Source organism: Natator depressus, chromosome 22 (assembly GCF_965152275.1).
Source record: "Natator depressus isolate rNatDep1 chromosome 22, rNatDep2.hap1, whole genome shotgun sequence".
In the NCBI taxonomy this organism is placed as follows: domain Eukaryota; kingdom Metazoa; phylum Chordata; order Testudines; family Cheloniidae; genus Natator; species Natator depressus.
In genome coordinates, this window is record NC_134255.1 from 1,425,922 (window position 1) to 1,448,176 (window position 22,255).

At 45.0% G+C, this 22,255-nt stretch overlaps 1 protein-coding gene across 10 annotated transcripts in view; it reads left to right on the top strand.

Annotated features, from left to right (window-relative positions):
- PKNOX2 (PBX/knotted 1 homeobox 2) overlaps positions 1 to 22,255 on the top strand; it is a 726,589-nt gene that overhangs the window by 236,212 nt on the left and 468,122 nt on the right. Inside the window, exon 1 of one of the 10 annotated variants that reach the window (XM_074936675.1) lies at positions 1,291 to 1,309. The exons of the other annotated variants lie outside the window; for them this stretch is intronic. The gene's annotated coding sequence lies outside the window, so the exon portion shown is untranslated. Of the gene's footprint in view, positions 1 to 1,290; positions 1,310 to 22,255 lie in introns of those variants that run through there. 10 annotated transcript variants of the gene reach the window in all.

Sequence of the window (22,255 nt, forward strand, 5' to 3'; positions counted from 1 at the left end):
TGCAATTTGTATTAGCAGAGGACCAAGAACAAACTTTAGAGAACATACAAACCCTGAAACAACTCAGAGGTGGAAAGGCAAAATCACTTGAGACTCCATCATGACACAATGAGGACAAAAATCAAAACGCAACTACTTTAAAAATCAGTTTAATCTAATCTGAGAACCCAAGCTGTAGTATGCATTAATGGCAATTGTACGGTTATTGTATTGTGTTACTCTAGAGTTAAGATTGTTTGATTCTTAGATTCCAAGGCCAGAAGGGATGATTGTGATCATCTAGTCTGGCCTCCTGTATTACACAGGCCAAGAATTGCCCCAAAATAATTCCTAAAGCAGGTCTTTTAGAAAAACAGCCAATCTAGATTTAAAAATTGACGGCGATAGAGAATCCACCATGGCCCTTGGTTAATTGTTCCAATGGTTAATTATTCTCACCATTAGATATTTATTTCCAGTCTGAATGTGTCAAGCTTCCACTTTCACCCATTGGATCCTGTTCTACCTTTCTCTTTTAGACTGAAGAGAGTACCATGTAGGTACTTATTGTCTTGTACTTGAGGTTTGTGGCTTGTTTACTTTACTGTCATCAAGTCACCTCTTAACCTTTCCTTTGTTAAGCTAAATAGATTGAGCTCCTGGAATCTATCACTATAAGGCAGGTTTTCAAATCATTTAATTATTACCATGGCTCTTCTCTGAGCCCTCTCCGATTTATCAACCTCCTTCTTGAATTGTGGACACCAGAACTGGATGCAGTATTCCAGCAGCCGTCACACCAATGCCAAATACTGAGACAAAATAATGGTTCTACTCCTACTCGAGATTCCTGTTTACACATTCCGGGTTGCATTAGCTCTTTTGACTGCAAGCATCATACCGGCAGCTCATGTTCAGCTGATTATCCACCATGACCCCAAATCTTTTTCAGAGTCACTGCTTCCCAGGATGGAGTCACCCATCCTTTAAGTATGGCCTACAGTCTTTGTTCCTGGATGTATACATTTACATTTAGCCATATTGAAACAAATATTGTTTGCGTGAGCCAATTCACCAAGTGATCCAGATAGCTCTGAATCTGTCCTCTTCCTTGATAAAAATATTAAATAGTGTAGGGCCAAGAACTGATCCTTGCAAGATCCCTCTGGAACCACAACTGCTCAATGCCAATTCCCCATTTACAATTCCATTTTTGAGACCTGTCACTTAGCCAGTTTTTAATCCATTTAATGTGTGCATATTAATTTTATATCATTCTAGATTTTAATGAAAATGTCATATGGTACCAAGTCAAATGCCTTTCAGAAGTGTAAGTATATTATGTCAATACTATTATCTTTATCAACCAAACTTGTAATCTCATCAATAAACGATATCAAGTTAGTTTGCCAGGATCTATTTTCCATAAACCCATGTGGATTTGCATTAATTACATTACCCTAGATTAATTCTTTATTAATTATGTCCCATACCAGCCACTCCATTATTTTGCCCAGGATCAATGTCAGGCTGACAAGACTACAATTACCCAGGTCATTTTCTTTACCCTTTTTAAAAATTGGTACAAGATTAGGTTTCTTCCAGTCTTCTGGAACTATCCCAGTGTTCCAAGACTTATTGAAAATCAACATTAATGGTCCAGTGAGCTCCTCAACCGGCTCTTTAAAAACTTGTGGATACAAGTTATCTGGACCTCGTGATTTTAAAATGTCTAACTCTAGTAGCTTCTGTTTAACATCCTCCAGAGATACTAGTGGAATGGAAATAGTGTTGTCATCATCCTATGATGGGACATCATCTGTTTGTTCCCCAAATACAAAAGAGAAATATTTACTGAACACTGATGCCTAGTAATGGACTGGTACCATTGTTGGATTCTTTTTGTTCCTAACATTTTTAAAAACTCCTTTTCAATGTCCTTAACTCTATCCATAGATTTATCTTTCTATCCCTTTGCTTCCCTTATATTTTTTCTACAATTTCGAACTTCTGATTTATATTCATTACTATCAACTTCCTCTTTCTTCCATTTCTTCTATTTTTATAGCTGTTATATTTTTCTTTTTCTATTTAAAAAAAAATTATAGAAATTTGTAAAACTTTCCCTCTAAACCAGGTTGTTTTTAAAATCATTATGGCCTTCCTCATCACATGTGGGATTGTGGCTTTTTGGGCATCTAGTACAGTGTTTTTTAAACAATTACCAATTAGCACTCACATTTTTCTTAAATTCTTCCTCCCAACTGATTTGGCTCATAATTATTTTCAGCTTTGTGAAAATGGCCCTATTAAAGCACCAATTAGTTTATTATTGGTTTACATTACAAACTGGAATGAAAAACCAAAATTAAAAAATTTCCCACAAAATGGAAATTCCATATATTAAAACTTTGGGACAATTGAAACCTTTTCATTTCAGCAATGTAAAATCATTTCATTTTGACTTTATCATTTTGATTTATTTCATTTTGACTTTATATATTATATTAATTTATTTATTATATTATATATACTTATAACATTAAATACAATATGTAGCTAAACATAACATCTAATTAATATATTCATATACTGGAAAAGTAATAACAGCAATCAGAATGACTAAGTCAAAACAAAATGTTTTTACATTGTTGAAATAAGACTTTTGACTTTTTCCCATCCAAAATGTTGTTGAAATCGACATGTTCTCACAAAATGTTTTGATTCTGATGAAACTGCATGTTTCAATGGAAAGCTCTACTTATCACCATCAATACCATCTAGTAGTGATGTGCTTATATCTATAGTGTACTCATTACGTTCTATTAATAATTCATTAACCCTTTATAAACTATGTATGAATGCAGCCTTATAAAATAAGATTGAACAGAAAATGTCTTCAAAAAGAAGTTTCAGGTAGAATTAAACAGTGGAGCCGGGACATGCTTGCAACATACTGTGACTGTCTCCCAGGACTTGTTGGATTGACATGCACTTGGCAGAAGGCAGTCACAAAACCCGGCATTGACTTCAGTGGGGCCCAAATTTCATCCATAGGTTTCAGGCCAGAAGGGACCATTCTGATCATCTAGTCTGACCTCCTGCATAGCACAGATCAGAGAAATTCACCCAGTGATTTCTCTTGTAGAGGGAAATATTCTAAAATGTGTTTGGCAGTCACCAAACTGCTGCTCTCTCTGCATTTTCATTAGAGCTGAGCAAATAGTGGAGCAACATTTCTGCAAATATTCATTTGAAATGGAAAATAAATGCCAGTTTTACCCTTTGGAGTTCACTTTCCATGAACATTCCAACTTTACTGTCACAAACAGTCACCAGAAGTGGATCTGAAGCTCAGATGCTAGAATGCTTAGCACATGCCAGTTTGAAATTGTACATTGAATTGTTATATTCAAAACTCAGATGCTGGGCTGTGTTGTATTATTACATAACTCATGGAATCAGGGAACAGAAACAGTTGCCACATGGCTTGTGTGACAGGCCAAAACAGCATGAATTTGAAAGTTCCAATATTGAATATTTGCAATAAATGGTTTCTGAGCTATTCATATAAGGGGAAGAATTCCAGGTGAAATTCACAAATATTTTTGAATCATGACTAAATAATGGAATAAAAAATGGAAACCAATCATGAACAGTGTAAAGACAAAATCTGATGACTAGATCATGGACTGTGAATTATTTCCTCAGCTCAAATATTTATCTGTATTTCATGGATCTAGGAGCCTTTTGCCCTGGTTTATAATTCTAATATCTGGGTTAATTCCTTACACCAGCAGATAGCAATCCAGTTATTCAGTACCTGGTACTCCTGATGCCCTTTGCTCTCCCTTTTTTTTTTTTTAAGAAATCTTCTGAATTTGGAAATATTTTTTCCTCTTTTTGCCTTGACTCCTCTTTGTCTCTAGGAGACTCAGGGTACTAACAAGAGAGCAGCAGCATTAATATTGATGTGGACCTCCGTTCTGTGTTTCTGAGAATGCCAGCAGCATATAAATACTGTTACTGGCTAATTAATGAGTATCAAGCCGAGTTTTGATTTATTGGGGGTTGCCTCTTACTTTTGCCCCTTTTAACTAGTACCGGTGGCCATGTTGGAATGTGTGCATTTCAGCAGGCTGAGCAGCCCAATGGAGTATGTGAGTCCTTCTCACTCCTTTCCTTTAAAGTTCTTTGTTGCATCCCTGGTTGCTAGAGAAGTCTTGCATGGAGGGAGACACAAAGAATAAATCAGAGCCCTTAATCAGGCCATTCAGACAGTCTAGTCTTACTCTTAAAAGAGGACCCATATGTCTCCCACCAGATATTTTACAGAAGTGCTGAAAACACAGTGAGGTGGCTGACAACAACTCTGCCCCAGAATGAACCATAACAGTAAGCTTCTTCCAAGGCTTTCTGGACTTTTCAGGCAAAATGGTGGGAATCCTTGCTAGTGGAGTGGTCCACGGTCACCATGTAGGGAGACATCAGCCAGCTGAGACATTAGCAGTGTTGACCCAGCCAGCAGCCCCCACTGTTTTATTCGAAGGGGAGTCATGGTACAGTAACATGGCTCGCTCCTTTCCAGCCTCTTTCGTGCCTCTGAGTCCTCATCCATGTGGAACGAGTGATCGCACTTCCCCTGCTGTACCCCCAGTGACTGCAATGGCAAAACTCACATTCTCCTCAGTGGCTATGGAGATGGCCCTCTGTACATAACTGCTTTTGAGTGGTGCTCTCCTTCAGCCCCATCCTTGAGGGCCATGAAGGACATAAATGACCACACAGAAAGGGACGTTTTTAAAATGCCGTGTGGGGTTTTAGCCACGTCTCCCCTACCGGCTCACATCATGATGCTGTAACAACAGAGCGAGGACTTTCTAAATGCCCAGCAGAGCTCAGGGAGGGGGAGGCATCCTTATCTGTTTGCTCCAGTGTTTCAGATCACTTGTAAGTATTTGCTGTGTAAGACAGAAGCAGGGTGTGAGTCCTTCTGCCCAGGCCTGCCCCAAATGGGGGTTCAACCCATGTCATCTCTTCTTCATCATGATTTGTAAACACATCACTTTCAGAGCTGATTGAAATGTTCCAACTAAACAATTTTTTTCTGTCACAAAATCAAAATGTTACACAAAATCAATTAATTTCTGGTGAATTTTTTCAGCAAAGAGGCTGGAAATGAAACGGTATGAACTGTGTGGGTTGGTTTGGTTTCAAATGGCATTTTTTATTTCCTTTTAGTTTTACAATTTTGGGTTTTCAGAACCTTATTTTTCAAATCTTATTCCCCTTTGGAAGGGAAAAAAACAGAATCAAACTTTCTTCCCCATTTCTTCTGTCTTTATTTTTTTGAAAAAGTCGCATGTTTGAAATGTAAAATTCGAAGTGGGGTTGTTTTTTCTCCATTTTCCCTTTTTCTTTCTTTTCCCCTGTTTTCCTTTTTGCCCCTGAATACAACTGAAGGAATTATGGCCAAAGGTTTTTATTTTTTATTTTATTTCCACTTTTTTAAAAAACATTTTCCTCTTGCTGCACTAACAGCTCAAAACTTTCTCAACTTTGGAAAAATTAGAGCAGGCCAAGGAAAAAATAATCTCCTTCACTCTACCCTTAGGTGACTTCAAGGTGGAGACCTTTTGGAAAATTACAAAGTGGAAAAATGGAAAAAGAGGAAAAAAATGAAAACTGAACCCCTGGACATCCTTCAGCTGACTTTGCAGTGCCAAAACACGCACCCCAAACAAAGAAAAAACCCAAAGAGACAGATGAAGGGAAAAAAACAAAATTTTGAGAAAAAATAATTTTTTTAAACAGCAATTTGCAAATATATAGATATAACAAAAATGGCTCCGTTCCAAACCCTGAAAAACAGACAATTTAGGAGTGATAGAGTTTTTCACACAATTGTTTTTCCATTTTTTGCCCATCTCTATCTGCTTTGGCTGGTCCTGTTAGGAAGCCGTGTGTAAAGCTCCTCAGACACACCTTGGCCCCTAGTGTACGCTATTTTGAGCACTACATAGTCCACAATGATAAATACAGCCCCTTGCTTGAAGATCTTACAGTGTAAATGACAGACGCAGAAATGGGCCATTCTAGACACAGTGGTGGTCTTGCTCTCATTTCCCATTTGTGCTGGAGACAGTGGCTGTAGGGAGGAGGGATGTAAGTTGCAGCTGCTTCCTCTAAATGACTTTTCCAGCATCAGTCGGGTGCCATGTGACAGATTTGTCTGGTTTGTATTGGGTAAGACTGTGTGAGAGAGACCTCTTTGAATAAGCCACAGGGATGTGGAAGGGGGAAATGTGGCCATACTGTCCTCTAGTGGTGAGGTTGACAAGGCCATGGAATAAAGATGGCTGACTGCCCAGGAATCTAGGCCATGTTGTAAATACCACAGCTCTCTAATGCTGGACTGAGTGTGCAATGGGGAGCTCCTCCATGATTTTACACCATCTCTCTCTCACAGACTCACAGACTTTAAGGCCAGAAGGACCATCATGACCATCTAGTCTGACCTTCTGCACATCGCAGGCCACAAAACCTCACCCACCCACTCCTGTAACAGACCCCTAACCTCTGGCTGAGTAACTGACATCCTCAAATCATGATTTAAAGACTTCAAGTTATAGAGAATCCACCATTTAGACTAGTTCAAACCAGCAAGTGACCCGTGCCCCACGCTGTAGAGGAGGGTGGAAAATACCCATGATCTCTGCCAATCTGACCTGGCGAAAATTCCTTCTCAACCCCAAATAGAGCAATCAGTTAGACTCTGAGCATATGGGGAAGACCCACCAGCCAGACACCTCTGTACTAACTTAGAGTCCTTCCCACTTAGTGCCCCATCTCCAGCCACTGGAGATATTTACTGCTATCAGTCGCAGATCAGCTATGTGCCATTGTAGTCAGTCTCATCATACCATCCCATTCATAAACTTATCAAGCTCAGTCTTGAAGAACTTCACTCCTCTGATGGCTAGAAACCTTAATCTAATTTCAAGCCTAAACTTGTTGATGGCCAGTTTATATCCATTTGTTCTTGTGTCCACATTGGCACTTAACTTAAATAACTCCTCTCCCGCCCTGGTATTTTATTCCTCTGATGTATTTATAGAGAGCAATCATAGCTCCTTCATTCAGTTAGGCTAAACAAGCCAAGATTCTTCTGTCTCCTCTCATAAGGTAGGTTTTCCATTCCTCAGATCATCTTAGTAGCCCTTCTCTGCATCTGTTCCAATTTCAATTCATCTTTCTTAAACATGGAAGAACAGAGTTGCAGACAATACTCCAGATGAGGTCTCACCAGTGCCTGTTATAATGGTACTAACCCTTCCCTGTTTCTGTTGGAAATACCTGATCTGCAGCATCCTAGGACTGCATCAGCCTTTCTCACAACTGCATTGGTGACTCATAGTCATTCTGTGATCGACCAATACACCCAGGTCTTTCTCTTCGTCTGTCGCTTCCAACTGATACATCCTCCGTTTATAGCAAAAATTCGTGTTGTTAGGCTCTTTCTCCCTTTTTCGCTGTTGGCCCTTTAGCATGTTTCCTGTACCAGCAAATACAAAATGATTTTCCAGCCAAAAAAGGAAAGAAAAAGACAATATCGAGGGCATGGCTCTGTAATATATGTCCATCTCTCTCTCTTTCATATTTCTTTTGTGGCAACAGGCTGTTATATTAACATGTGGAAAAGTTAGAAATATTTTCTGTCTTCTAGACCTCTGAACTCAGACTAGAAGGAGTTTTGGAAAAGTGCAGCCTACAAAAGAGTGTGAATGTGGTTTGAAAGCCTAAAGAACTGACTCTTACCTGAGCCAAAGGGGCTTCACTTTGGGGGCTAGGAGCTTAGACAAGTATTACCAGGATGGGTGGGCGGTGAGAGGTGAACACTTCTAAATACATAAGAAGGGCCATATTGGGTTGAACCAAAGGTCCATCTAGCCCAGTATCCTGTCTTCTCACAGTGGCCAATGCCAGGTGCCCCAGAGGGAATGAACAGAACAGGGAATCATCAAGTGATCCATCCCCTGTCGCCCATTCCCAGCTTCTGGCCAATAGAGGCTAGAGTCACCCTCCCTGCCCATCCTGGCTTATAGCCATTGATGGACCTATCCTCCATGAATTTATCTAGTTCTTTTTTTGAACCCTGTTATAGTCTTGGCTTTCACAACAATCTCTGGCAAGGAGTTCCATGGGTTGACTGTGTGTCGTGTGAAAAAATACTTCCTTTTGTTTGTTTTTAAGCCTGCTGCCTATTAATTTCATTTAGTGACCCCTAGTTCTTGTGTTATGAGAAGGAGTAAATAACACCTCCTTATTTACTTTATCCACACCAGTCATGATTTTATAGACCTCGATCATATTCCCCCTTAGTCATCTCTTTTCCAAGCTGAAAAGTCCCAGTCTTACTAATCTCTCCTCATACTGAAGCTGTTCCATACCCCTAATCATTTTTGTTACCCTTTTCTGAACCTTTTCCAATTCCAATATATCTTTTTTGAGATGGGGCGACCACATCTGCACGCAGTATTCAAGATGTGGGTGTACCATGGATATGGTAGAGGCAATATGATATTTTCTGTCTTTCTTAATGATTCCCAACATTCTGTTAGTTTTTTATACATAGAGCTGTTATAAATACTTTAACCCTTTCTTAAAATGCCAGTGAGAGAGTGTGAACACCTTTTAAAGGAGGTCAGTGGGATGTGGGGTTCCCAGACTAGATTATAAAACACCACAAATTTTTGCCACAGTTTCAAATTCTTATGAGTTTGAGGGTCTGCAAAGATCAGCTGGCCCAGGAAACCTACCCAGCTCACTCTTTCCAGTCTCTCTGTACAGGCCAGAATACGCCTGCCCCCAGGACAGAGATGCAGCCGGCATCTGTTCCATTGTTTATCTACAAGCTTCTGCTAGAGAGGACAAGCAGGAGAGGCTTTCACTCCCAGGGGAAATTTCAGGGGCTCTAGTGCAGGAGTTCTGAGGGTCCTGGTTGATTTGCAGCTACATCTCAGCACATCCTGGGATTTGAGGACAACAATTTTCCAGACCTCGAATCATTCTTTTGGCTCGTTTCTGAACTGTCTCCACTATTTCAACAGCCTTTTTGAAATGTGGAGACCAGAATTGGGCAAAGTATCCAGCAATGGTTCCTCTGAAGCTGTGAGCGCTGCAGCATCCGAGGAGAGTGTTTTTACTGCAAATTTTCTTAAGATGTTTAAGCATTTGAGATTAGTGGTAGCCCAAGGGGCAGTGTGTGGATGTGGATCTGGCCCTACATCTGGCTGGCGTTCTGTGTTTCGACTGGAAGCTGAATCAGGATTTGGGTGTGGAATCTCTTGGAGATGGAGATTTTCATGGAGATTGCTGAGATTTCAGCCCCTACTGGTGGATATCTCATGGCCTGTTAGAGCAGGTTCTCCTTAGATTTTGACACACCTGAACAACACTTGGAAAATAGGATCCCCTCTGTTTTGACTCTGACCTGGGGCTAATAAGAAATGATTGATTTGAACTAGATCCCTCCTCAACATGCGTAGTTCAGGTTTTGGTCCATCTCTTGTGCTATAACTGAGAATGGAATTCTGCAACTGGACACTGTGGTAGTAACTCCAGGAGGTGTGTTTGTGTGTCTGCATGAGTCAGTGTGTGTGTGTGTGTGTGTGAGTGCATGTGTGAATATGGGCATCTGAGTGCATGTCCGCACATCTGTGTGAGCATGTGTGCATGTGTGTCTGTGTGTGTGTGCTCCTGTCTTTGTGAATGTGGGTGTGCATCGGTGTGTTTTTGTGTGTGCATGCATCTGTTTGTGAGTGTGTCTGAGTGCCTCTCTTTGTGTCTGTGAGTGTATGCGAGGGTCTGTTTGTGTCTGTGTTTGTGAATGTATGTGTGAGTGAGTCTGTGTCTGTGAGTGCCTCTGTGTGTGTGTGTGTGTGTGCAGAGTAATTAGAAATACAATTTCCCCACCCCACCCCTTTTCATTTTTAAACCTGACTCGCTCTGGCTTTCCAGCCTCCCCATGTAAAGTCTGCAGTTGTGCTGAGTGGCAAGGACTTGCAGCACGGGGCCATGCAGGCTGCACCATGTGGGCTCTGGCAGGGCTTCTACTACAAGCTGCTGGAAAGATTTTAAATTCCTGACTAATTTCTTTTTCATGAAACAAATGAATCTTCAGAAGGCTCCTTCCTAGCAGCTGCTAAGTCATTTAATTTATCCGAGTCATTTACAATTTGTGATGGGACTGCTAATGGCTTGATGTGGGGATCAACATCACTTAAAGACTTTCATGTTTTGTTTGTAATTTGTTTTTGGATTCCCCCCAGAGGCAGAAAGCTGTGTTTGGAATATGTCAGTTCCCTGTCCCCAGCCCCTTTGTCATGTCAATGCAGCTTTGGTTGAAAGAATAAACTGCAGCCCACCCAGAGGGACCTGCAGTCCTGCTACCAGCTACCAGTTCAAAGGACCTGCCTGTGATCTGAAACATGCCATAAAATGAATGTGTTCCAGATGTAGCCAGGAATTCTCATCAGCCCTTCCATCCACCTGACTGGTACTGACTGGGAATGCTTCCTTCACGCTGCTGCCATGCTCAGCCAGCACCAGGCACCGGGATGGGTTTTGTCAGTGTTACACCTTCTGGCTGTCGCTGGGGATCGATCACACTTGCCTTCTGCCCACCGTGCGAGAAAGAAAGGAACAGTTCCCAGCACAGGCGTGGGGAGGCTGTGGCGGCGATGCGTGTCTGACAAGGGTTGAGTGTTGCTGCTGGGGTTACCGTGTTGAGTTTTCGCCCCGGATGTGCTATCGCTAGCTGGGCGAAAACTCTTGTCATGTAGGCCTTTTGTTACATGGCAGAGAGAGGCTGAAAACTCCAGCTTTGCTTAGTCAGTGAGTGTTTGTGAGAGTAAACCAGGGCCCAGCATTGAAGCACGTCCCAGACAGTCACCAAGAGGATTAAATGCATGAACCAAGGAGGCTGAAACCAGTGATCATTCCCTCTCCAAGCACCCTCCAGCTTTGAGTTTGGCCTTGGCCCCAGGGTAGAGCCCCACTCCCTGACTTCCCCCCTCCCTGGCAGAACAATCTCAAATTCTTTTCCTCTTTGTCCTCTGTGGCTTGGAGCTGCGAGGGGGGCTCCTGCACATGGCCCAGTGGCTCTTCTCATGCTCTGTGGGCGGGGATGGGGGTTATGCAATGTTCTTGAACCCCAATAGTAGTGTCAGGACTGGGGCACCACTCTGCTGGGCAATGTCTAGGCACATGTGTTATCCGCCACGAGGCCCCTACAACCAATATCTCCTGGGCTGCTCCAACAGGGCCGGGTCACTAACAGAGAGGCAAGTGCTCTTCCCCAGCAAATGCTGAGTTCTCTCCTTGGAAGTGGGTGAAGCGCCTTTGTCACCCCTTGCAGAAATCTGCTTTGCATTTTCAGTGAGTTTAGTATTGATGCAGGGTGCCATACTCAGAGCCCAGGGGTCCAAGTCCTCTTAGTACTTGTCAGGCAGGTGCAGCCCATACAGCCAGCTTTTCAAAGGAGCTCAGCGTACTGGGCACACGCTGGGTGTGGAGAATCTGGCCCAAACAGCCCAGACCTGTCAGTGCAAGCTTTCCTCACCCCGCACCTAGCACTGCCTTCTGGGCAGGAAAGGGGAGTTCATTGTGCCCAGGCTTTGTTGTCTTTGCTGAGAGTGCCAAAAGTGGTGGCAGTTAGTGCTGATTTTGGATAGTGGTTTTCTAATGAGGACAGCTGCTTGCTTGGCCCCCCCATTTCATTTCCCATCGAACTGTGCTGCACACTGACCATGCAAATAACAGAAGTTTCCACTCCAGGACAAAACCCACTCAAGTGACAGATACCCATGCAAAACAAATGTCTCCAGGGGGGGTTATAAGACAGGGAAATAAAACGTAATCTGCTATACTAGACTTTCTTCATTTTAGGACTTGCATAAGCTATTTTACAACCACATAAATGTACCTTCTCCCACTACCTTTAAATGAGCATCAAGGAAGAGAAACAAAAAGAGGTGTGTGTGTGAGATTATTGCTATTATTTCACATATTATTGTAGCACCCCAGGGCTCCGCTCAGGATCAGGGCCCCATTGTGCTACACACTGTACAGACACAGAGGTAGACATGACCCTGCCCCTAAGAGTTTATAATCTGCAAAGCTGGGCAATGGGTATGTGCTATCACTGTGATGAGGGAATTCACTGGTATGGACCAATGCAAATCAGGTGGCTTCATTGACATCAGCAGGAGTACAGTGATTTACTCCAGCTGAGGATCTGGCTCTGTGATTACAGAATGCACAGCATGTGAGGAGGGGGAGTTGGTACAAGTGGGGATCCAGCTGATCAAGAAGTCAGGGGCCAAGGCCATCTGTAGAGAGAAAGCATCTAGCAGCACCTTATAGGAGCTGGCCTCTCTCTGATAGCAGGATTTTCTTCAATGAAGGATTCCAGCTCCCATTGCCAATTCCCTGGCCCCTCCAGCACTTGCATGCAGGCTGAGTTTGTCTGAGTCACTCTAAATAACATCTTCCACTAACCTGCCAGGTCTCAAGCACTGCATTGCTAGCAGGGAGGAGATGCTTGTAAAGGCAGCCGAGGGCCTGGCAGGAGAGGGGCATCTTTACCTTGTTTACTAAAAAACAAAAGTGCTTCTCTAGTGCAAGAGCAGCATCTCAGAACCCAGTGCCATCTTCTCCGCCCCCTCTGGCCTCCTGCCACTGCCTATGACCCAAACACCAGCCTGACCCAGAAATTCCCTCTCCTCCCAGGCCTGCAAATCTGCCTGTTTCCTCATACGCACCATCCCCTTGTTCAGGGCTTACTTGACTCCATGTGGGCTGAAATCCACAGTCAAGCCTTCTTCCCTTCCTCTCTCTTTGACTAGTGCAGCTGGCTTTGTGCTGGTTTCCCCGTTCCTGCTGAAATGCTTTGGGCTTCAGCATGAGAGGGAAGAGCTCGCCAGAGACAGCTTCAGGAGCTCCCCAGGCATTGCAGAGCACAGGTCCTGCTATCTGTAGCTTTAAACATTCCCTCCGCATGCTGCAGCCGCACTCCTACACCTTGCTTCTTTGCTCTCCACACTTCATCCTGTCGCAGTGGATCCACGCCCCTCCTACTGCCCCCATGGCTGCTGGCTAGAACAGCCTTGCTTTGTCTCTCCAGCACGCAAGCCTCCAGCACATTTCATCCCAAGCAGACTGTTCCTTTCCTCCTGCCTCTGACCCGCCTCCTGTCTCTTTCCTGCTGGCCCTGTTAATGAGAACTCTGTAACTATCGGTGGGCCAGTCTGTAGCTGGGCTGTGGGTGATGTGCCAGGGGCTGGAAGGGCCCCAGGAGCCTTGCCAGTGCCCTGCTTGCATGAACTCTGCCCTCAGGGGAATGCAGGGACTGCTCCCTCCCCCGCAGAACTCTAAAGGGGCTGAGGAAGGGCCATAACTGCCCTCCATCATCCCCTCCACACCAGTGCTGAGCCCCTGCTACACCAGTGCAGCTCTGCGCTGCCCCCACCTGGGCTAGTGGTGAATTGCCATGACCTGCTCCTGCACTCTGCGTCTCCGGTGCTGCTGTGTCACTGCCCTGGGAAAGGGCTGCGTTCTCCTTCGCGCATAGTGCGGCTGGAACGAGGAGTGCGGCCGGGGGGGGGGGGGCTTCCGCACCACCTGTCTTGGAGTAGTAACAACAAACATCAGATAAATGTTTATATCGTTTCCATCAACCGCCCCCCCCCCCCCAAAAAAAGTCCCAGCACTTCTGTTCTCACACCAGACAAAGCACATGGATTCTTAGGGATTCACTTGTGACAAATACTGTGCAAGACTTCACAGCTGAACAGTCTTCAACTCTAGTGCCCGTGGCTTCTAGTAAGGGCAACAAAGTCTGTGACCGGGCAGCATTACAAACGAATCGGTTGATTAGGACTTGATGCCAACATAGCCTAATTTACTAGCTCAAAAGTGTGTGGAAAGTATGTTGCTCTAAAGTGCCTGGGTCTCCTCCCAGCTCCTTGCTTGAGGTTCCAGTGGGGTCCGAATGCAGCACAGCTAATGTTGCAAATAAGAGACAAAACGAGGGCAAGTGGGTTTCAGGAGCTGAGCTACTCAAAGTGCAGTTCTAGAGCCGGGGTCGGCAGCCTTTCAGAAGTGGTGGGCCGAGTCTTCATTTATTCACTCTAATTGAAGGGTTCGCGTGCCGGTAATACATGTTAATGTTTTTAGACGGTCTCTCTCTATAAGTCTGTATATTATATAACTAAACTATTGTTGTATGTAAAGTAAACAAGGTTTTTAAAATGTTTAAGAAGCTTCATTTAAAATTAAATTAAAATGCAGATCTTATCAGTTTAGTGCAGAGGTTCTTAACCTGGGGTGCACGCACCCCCTCGAGGTGCGAGATGCTCTTTTTGGGGGTGCGAGACATGCAAGGTTTTTTTTTTAGAAGGTAAATCATCGAAAACACAAATTAAGCACAGACACATAAGTACAACTACTTTGTTTCATCAAACCTATGTATTTATTAACATTATACATTTTTTAACAATTGCTGTAATATACAAAGTTTTCAAGTTTTTAAGCTAATTGTAATGTAATTTTTGATAAGGGCTGCAGAGTGCTGGACCCAGGCCAGGAGCAGAGCCCTGGGCTGGCTGCCGGTACCCCAAGCTGGCAGCAGGGCTGAGCAGGGCCAGAGGCCCGGACCCTGGCTGGCAGAGGGCTGGGCAGCTGGAACCCAAGACCAGCAGCGAGGTGAGTGGGCCCGGCAGCTGGTATCCCAGGCTGGCAGCAGGCTGAGCGGGGCAGATGGCTGGGACCCCGGCAGGCAAGGTGCCGGCGGCCGGAACTCCAGACCATCAGCGGGCTGAGTGGGGCTGGCGGACAGAACCCCAGACCCGGCGGCAGGCTGAGCGGCTCAGCCTGCTGCCAGTCTGGGGTTCCAGCTGCCGGCTCCTGCCATCCGCCGGCCCTGCTCAGCCTGCTGCCGGCCTGGGGCTCCATTCACCCAGGCAGGCAGTGGGCTGAGCAGGGCCAGCAGCCGAGACCCCGGCTGGCAGCAGCATGCCAGTAAAAATCGGCTCGTGTGCCGCAGGTTGCCGACCCCTGTTCTAGAGTATAGTAATGAGGAAGGTAGGTAAGGATGGGCAAGCCAGTCACCTAGGAAGGCATACATTGCAGCTAGCTTGTCGGGCACAATGGCTTGCTTCTGTGGCAGGGAGCTAAACCAGCAAACATGAGTGGTTCTCAGTTGCTCTCAGAGCTGAACTTTGATTTATTTAGAAGCTCTGCATGGTAACTGAACACTACTGGGCTGGTGAAGAATTTTGAAACTGAAAATACAAGGGGAGCAGTTCTCTATGTAAAGCTTCCCCATTAAGGATGTTCTCAGCCAAGGATGGAGAGCAATCTCCAAGGCTCCAGAGGCACCCAGGGTTGGGAATTGCTCGGAAAGTGGTAGATCAGCTGCAGTAGATGATGGGGTGAAGTAGATGTAAAAATAAAATTGCTATTCATTGCTAATGTTGTGTGGTGCTAATTAATTTTTAAACAGACTCACTAGGGACCTCATTGCTAAAATATGATATTTTATCCTCCAGCACAATAACTGTTAATCCAAAACAAAACAGAAAAAACTCTGTGAAGATTGGGTCTCACTTGGCAGACACAATCTGTTCCATTTTCTTATAAAAGTATTAATGGGACTTCAAACAATCTTAACAATTACAGAACAGCAGCCACCAAAACATGGGGATGAGCATCAAGGTAGGGCACATGATGTGTCTCTGGTGGGAGAGATGAGAGGCGTCCCCTAGTCTAGGAAGAGGGGAAGGAAACCACACCAGCCAATCCGTGTCCTCTGAGTTGTGTGCCCACCGTGAGCAGTCTTGGGCCCAAGCATTCGAAGAGGATGGGCAGTCTAGATTGGCTGGCTCGCTTCCAGAGGCCACTCAAGTCAATCTGCTGCCCTAGGCAAAACTTCAGTGCGCTGCCTCGCTCGCTCCCACTAGAACAGAAGTTCTCACTCAGCGGGACTTTCTCAGGGGACCTGGCGAGCATCCTGATGGTGCAGTGGTTATGGTAGAAGTGGGGGGCCAAGTGCCAGATTGCAGCATTATTCACTCAGGTTTGGCCCAGCCACACGCATCTGTTATGATGGGCGCATGGGGGCTGCCAGGCCAAATTTGAGTGAGCAGCACGAGGGCTTGCAGCACTGCTCAGGTTTGGCCCGGTTGCCCCCTGCCGCTCTAGGAAGAATCTACTGCTTTGGGCAGCTGCCTCGTTTGCCTGTAGCTAGAGCAGCTCCTGCTCACTTCCTGGTGCAGCTAAGCCGAGGCCTTTCCCTTCTGTCATTCTCCTCTTGTTCACGCTGAGGTTTGCACTCTGGGGAAGCCACCTCTGCTCTCCCAAGACACTCAGTTCGTGGATCCAGGGAGACCACCATTTTGGACTCAGGAGCCCCCATGGAGAAGCTGCACTGTGCACGTCAGCAGAGGGTTGGGCTATCCAGATGTGCTGAGCACACTTGAGGCGTTAAGGTTCCTGTGATTTTTTTTCACATAATGAAAGCTGCCAAATTGGAAGTCCCAGGCATGAGGCCTGGAGGTGATTAATAAAGATCCATCTGTTTGAAGCACCTGGACATTGGATTCCTTTCAGGCAGTTTTATTTCTTGACGATACATTTCCTGTGCCATTTCTCCCCACCTCAAGATTTTACATAGACCCAGCATTGATCCTTCAGTGCACAAAAAGGTGCAGCATTCATTCCCTATACAGCACTCTGCCTGGCAGCGCATCAACCTGCAGTAGCAAAATGCTCTTGATGAAATATAAATGTGTGTTTACTCCAAGAAGTAGACTCCTGCTTTTCTCTGGTTTCCAGCCCTGCATTAGGGCTTGCTGTAAAACAATCACATTTATGTTCCCAGCATTTAACTGCAGCACTCACAGACACCAGCATGACATAAAGCAGCAGCCAGCCATTTAGAGAGGGTATTTGCTCACACAAAATCCTGCTGTCCATTGCAACAGCAGAGTTGAATTGACCAATAAATGTATGTAATGGCTGGCTGGATCCCACTCTGTAAGTCCTCCAGGTCCCGGTTCGCTTCTTCCCTGTGCTCGTGTCATCATTACTTTATATTGGCCTGGTGTGCCTCATTCTTATTTGTATTTTCTGCATCTGCTCCCACAGAAATGTTTTATTGGTCTCTGGGGTTAATGTCACTGAGCTGGATTATTTATGCATGTAAATCAGAGGGCCAGGGACTGAAGTTATAATGACAACATCCTCCGGCAAGACACAGGTGATTACTGCTTGGTGGGATTCTTTCTTCCTTCTGTCAGAGCCAGCGTACCAACAGCAATGATTTACTGGTGGTGCAGTGGGGAGTGCCTGGCTGTAAATCTCAATGCTGGATGTGGCCAGTGACTTGCTTCCTAGAGAATTTTTCTGGTAGTGCATCAAACTCAGGTTCTGGGAAATAAGAATATATAGTCTGAGCTGAAAATGCTCACAAAAGGGAGAGACACTTGCAGCTTTGCCCTCTCATCTGTCCTTGCTCTTGCCTTCCCCTGGCATTGGGGTTCTCCTCTCGCTGAGCACCTTTGGGAGTGTGCTGTGGCTGGTTTCTGTACCCCTGCAGTAGGGTGCAGAGGAGTGCCACCTTGTATTTAGCTGTGACACTCGGAGTATGTTTTCCAGCCCTGAAAACTAGCTCTGTGTGGCTCAAAAGCTTGTCTCTCTCACCAAAAGAATTTGGTCCAATAAAACAGGTTTCAGAGTAGCAGCCGTGTTAGTCCGATGAAGTGAGCTGTAGCTCACGAAAGCTTATGCTCAAATAAATTGGTTAGTCTCTAAGGTGCCACAAGTCCTCCTTTTCTTTTTGTCCAATAAAACAGTGGCTTTCAACTTTTCCAGACTACTGTACCCCTTTCAGGATTTGTTTTGCGTATTCCCAAGTTTCACCTCACTTGAAAAGTACTTGCTTACAAAATCAAACATAAAAATACAAAGTGTCACAGCACACTAGTACTGTCAAATTGCTTACTTTCTAATTTTGACCATATAATTATCAAATAAATCAATTGGAATATAAATATTGTACTTACATTTCAGTGCATAGTATAGAGAGCAGTATAAACAAGTCATTGTATGAAATTTTAGTTGGTACTGACTTTGCTAGTGCTTTTTATGAAGCCTGTTGTAAAACTAGGCAAATATCTAGATGAGTTGATGTACCTGCGGAAGACCTCTGTGTATCCCCAGGGTACACGTATCCCTGGTTGAGAACCACTGCAGTAAAAGATATTACCCACCTTGTCTCTCTAAGAATTGAAACACACTCATCTTTTCTTCCCTTTGCATGTAGCTATTATTTATATCAGGCCAAACTTATTTTGTTTGCGATTACCTGAGTAGCCTGTCCCAGTTGTTGTTAATTTCTGCCTTTTAAGCTTCAGTGGCATATGTGTATCAGTCATTTCCATTTATCACCCTACAAAGGCTTGCTTAACAACAATTTAAACTGTATTCCCAATGAGTCAGAAACGTGGAGAAGGTCTTCCTGTCTCCCAGGTGCTGCCAGAGGAGGTCCTGCTATGAGGAGAGGCACATTCAGCTGTTTTATGATCAGATGAACAAGTTGTAACAGGTGTCAGATAGAACAAATGGGGCACTGTAATCATATTACTCAGAGGGATGTAGAATGCAGGGCCCCAGAAACTGCTCTAGACTCAAAGTGCTCCTGGAGGAAGGGGTAGGAGCCCCATTGCTTGGGACTTTTAAAACTAGGCCAGACAAAACAGCAGATGCTGTTCTGTAAGGAGCTGCCCTGCTTTGGCCCTGGGTGATCTCACTGCTGTGACTCCAGCCATTACAGTGCCCTGCCCTCACCCTGATCCCCACATCCCCACACAAGGGCTGACAGAAGTCACTGTCCTTTTGCTCACCTGAGCACAAGCGTATGCAAGATTAACGGTGGGAGGATGCAGGACCATGCTGCCCCTCAGGCTCCTACATGTACCAGCCAGCAGTATGGGCCCAGCCATAGAGGGAGTGACTGCTCCACCCTCAGAAAGGTGACTCCCCTGTGCACCAAGCAGCTGGGGGAGGCATCGGGCAGCACTCTGCACCAGCCCCTCGACTAGGTCCTGTGAATCTAGGTCACCAGCCCAAATACACCCTGGCTAGGAGTGGCCCAAACCAGTGTCAGCCTCACAAAACTGTAACCACTTCGGCACCTCTTTGCTGGAACTCTGAGCAACAGCCACAGGCTGACTGTGCTGGAGACTGCTTGCCAAGTGCTCCCTCCAGGGGCCTGATCCTGCTTCATTGCCCTCAATGTAATTACTCCTGTAAGTGAGGGCAGAATTTGTCTCAGTGAGAGTTTTGCCAGTGACTTTAATGGGGCAGGATTGATCCCCCAGTTAGGTCATAGACAGGCTGGCCTGGTAGGCTACATATTTAGTTTTTAGCACTACCCTGGGTGGGTACTCAGATGGCCGTGGCAGAGCTGGGGTGGAAATCCATGAGTATCTGGCTCCCAGTCCCATGATCTAACACTGCATCCAGTTTGTACTTTTCACGTTGTAAGAAAATGTCTGGCTGCTTTATTATTGGTACTTGTATAAGGACATAAGAACAGTCATACTGGGTCAGACCAAAGGTCCGTCTAGCCCAGTGTCCTGTCTGCCGACAGTGGCCAGCGCCAGGTGCCCCAGAGGGAATGAACAGCACAGGGAATCATCAAGTGATCCATCCCCTGTCACCCATTCCCAGCTTCTAGCAAACAGAGGCTAGGGACACCATCCCTGCCCAGCCTGGCTAATAGTCACTGATGGACCTATCCTCCATGAATTTATCTAGTTCTTTTTTGAACCCTGTTATAGTCATATAAATCACTCAAATAGACTAAATAATGAATGATTGTTCTTGTCCCTACCTGGATGTGCATTATAAATATTCCTGTTAGAAGACAGCCCTGTCTGCTTGAAACTACCTTAGAGCAATCTTCCCTCTTATGCTACCTTGATAATCTGGATTTATAGTTTTCACCCTTAAAGACTCAGTATCTGCCAGCTGCTACTACACACAGCAGTAGCTGAGATCCCACCATTTTCTTTATCCTCTGAAAAGGGAATAACTGTCTGGTAATGGTTGGCAAATGCTGACTTTTTAGTTGTGTCCACATATTTTGTTCTTTGCTCATGATGTCTCTGTGTGGCGTGGTCTTTTTTGGCATTTGCTGCCTCCCTTGCGTCCTGTGTACATAAAGGGCTATTAGAGAAAACCTTCCTAGCAATCCTCTTTCTTGCTGACTGGAAATTGATGGAGAGATGCAAGTGACAGTACAGAAATCTGCCAGGCTCTTGCATTTCAGTATTGCTTTCCTGCAAGGTTTTGGTTTTGAGGATGGAGAGCGTGATTGTCAGTCTTTTTGGTTCAGACATTTTCTCTGGGACAGAAAATCAATCTTAAGAATTGTTGTTGGTACATTAATATGAGGCAAAAACTTCAAAATTAGCATCCAGAGAATGATGAATGAACATACACTTCAACCCTCCACTTGGCAGCCTGCTGACAACTGCCGACCCAGGGCCCATAAAGCCCAGCCCCAGTTTGAGGGTCCACCCCAACATCCTCTTGGTGGAATCTCAGAGCTCCTGGCTGGCCCACTGGCCCTACTTATGCCAGTAAAAGGCACAGAAGCTGTTTGAAGAGCTGGGATCCACCCTTGTGCCTCCACCTCCTGCTCCCCTAGCTGGACTTCCTAGCGTTGTGACCTGGCTCGGCTCCTGACCTCTGAGGTGTTGTTCTGGTCTCTGGTGTGCTTCCTGCCTCTGATCTGCAAGTATCCTCACATGTCCTGACTCTGATTACCTGTGTGTGTTCGGATCTCCAGTTTGTCTCCTGCTTCTGATCTCCTGGTATCCTGATCCACCTGACGCTCAATTCCTTACTGTGGACTCCAACTTTGGCCAGTAGATCTGGCTGCCTGTGACCCAGCCTTGACACATTGCCCTGTGCTCCATCGCCCCCAGACCATTGCCCTGGTCTCCATTGCACACCCCTATGCTCTGTGCTCAAGCATGCCACCACTCCCCTATTGATCTACCTTGCAATTCTCTCTGCTTGCTATGTGCTCCATCTCAGGCCCCTCATTGCCACACGTTCCTTCGCACTGCTGTGGCTTGCATTTTGGCGATTATCTCTGGGTTTCTCTCCATTATAGACTAATCCTTGGAGACCTTCCAGTCAGAAGAGGGCCTTCACCAGGTTTGGTGTAAACAGTACAGGGCACTGCAACAGCTATTCTGTAGCATGGCACAGCACACCATGCCTAGGAAGTCATGCTCTTTTGTGACACATCAGCACATAAATGCTCATTTGAACATACATCTTCAAGTCTGCAGTAAAGTTCTTGTGTTGGCCATCATGGTTCCTCAAGTGTCACAATCTAGACATCACCACGGCAGAGAGCAAAATGCTGCTCAGTGGAAATAAAAAGAAAGCAAACTTTATACTGTGTAAAGGCACCTGCAGAAAGGAATTCATATCTCACTGGCTCAGCAAACTAGTAGCCTCTTAAGGGTCGGGGCACTGCATGCAGGGTCTGATTCTGAAATTAAACCACATCCATTTATGGGCTTCTTATGTGCAGTCTCGGACTCTGAACAGTTTTTCCATATGCAAAAGGAATACGGCATCTGGTTTCACTTCCAGCAGCTGGCAGCTTGAAGTCTATATTTTGTGTGGTGCAAAGTAAAGAGAAAATAAAATGTTGAATTGTTTGGCATTATCAAGGATTTCTGCTCCCCAGGAATTCTGCATAAAGAGATGGAAATTTTAACTGCTGGAGCCAAGAAACACACAGAAGCATATGAATTTATTACATTTTATCTCATTCTCCGGCAAACAGCACTGAAAATGTCAAAAGATCATCTATTGTTTCATCATTTATAAAGAATTTGTGTTTTTCAGTTGTAATTTCTGTGACGCATGGCTATGGGGAAGGGAAAGAAATTGAAGCAGGAGATAGAAGGGCTTTAGCAGGTTGAACATGCAGTTTGTCTGGCCTCAGAACCACATGCATTTACATTTCTCACATTCCAGTTTTTAATTTAACAAATGTAATTAAGGCTGGGGTAGGTACTCGGATTATTCATTTACTCCAGATGGAAAAATTAAATTGAATGCAAATTCTGTAATCAGACATGAAGTTCAGAACGTCGGCGTGATGGGGAAGTAGCGGCACATTAAT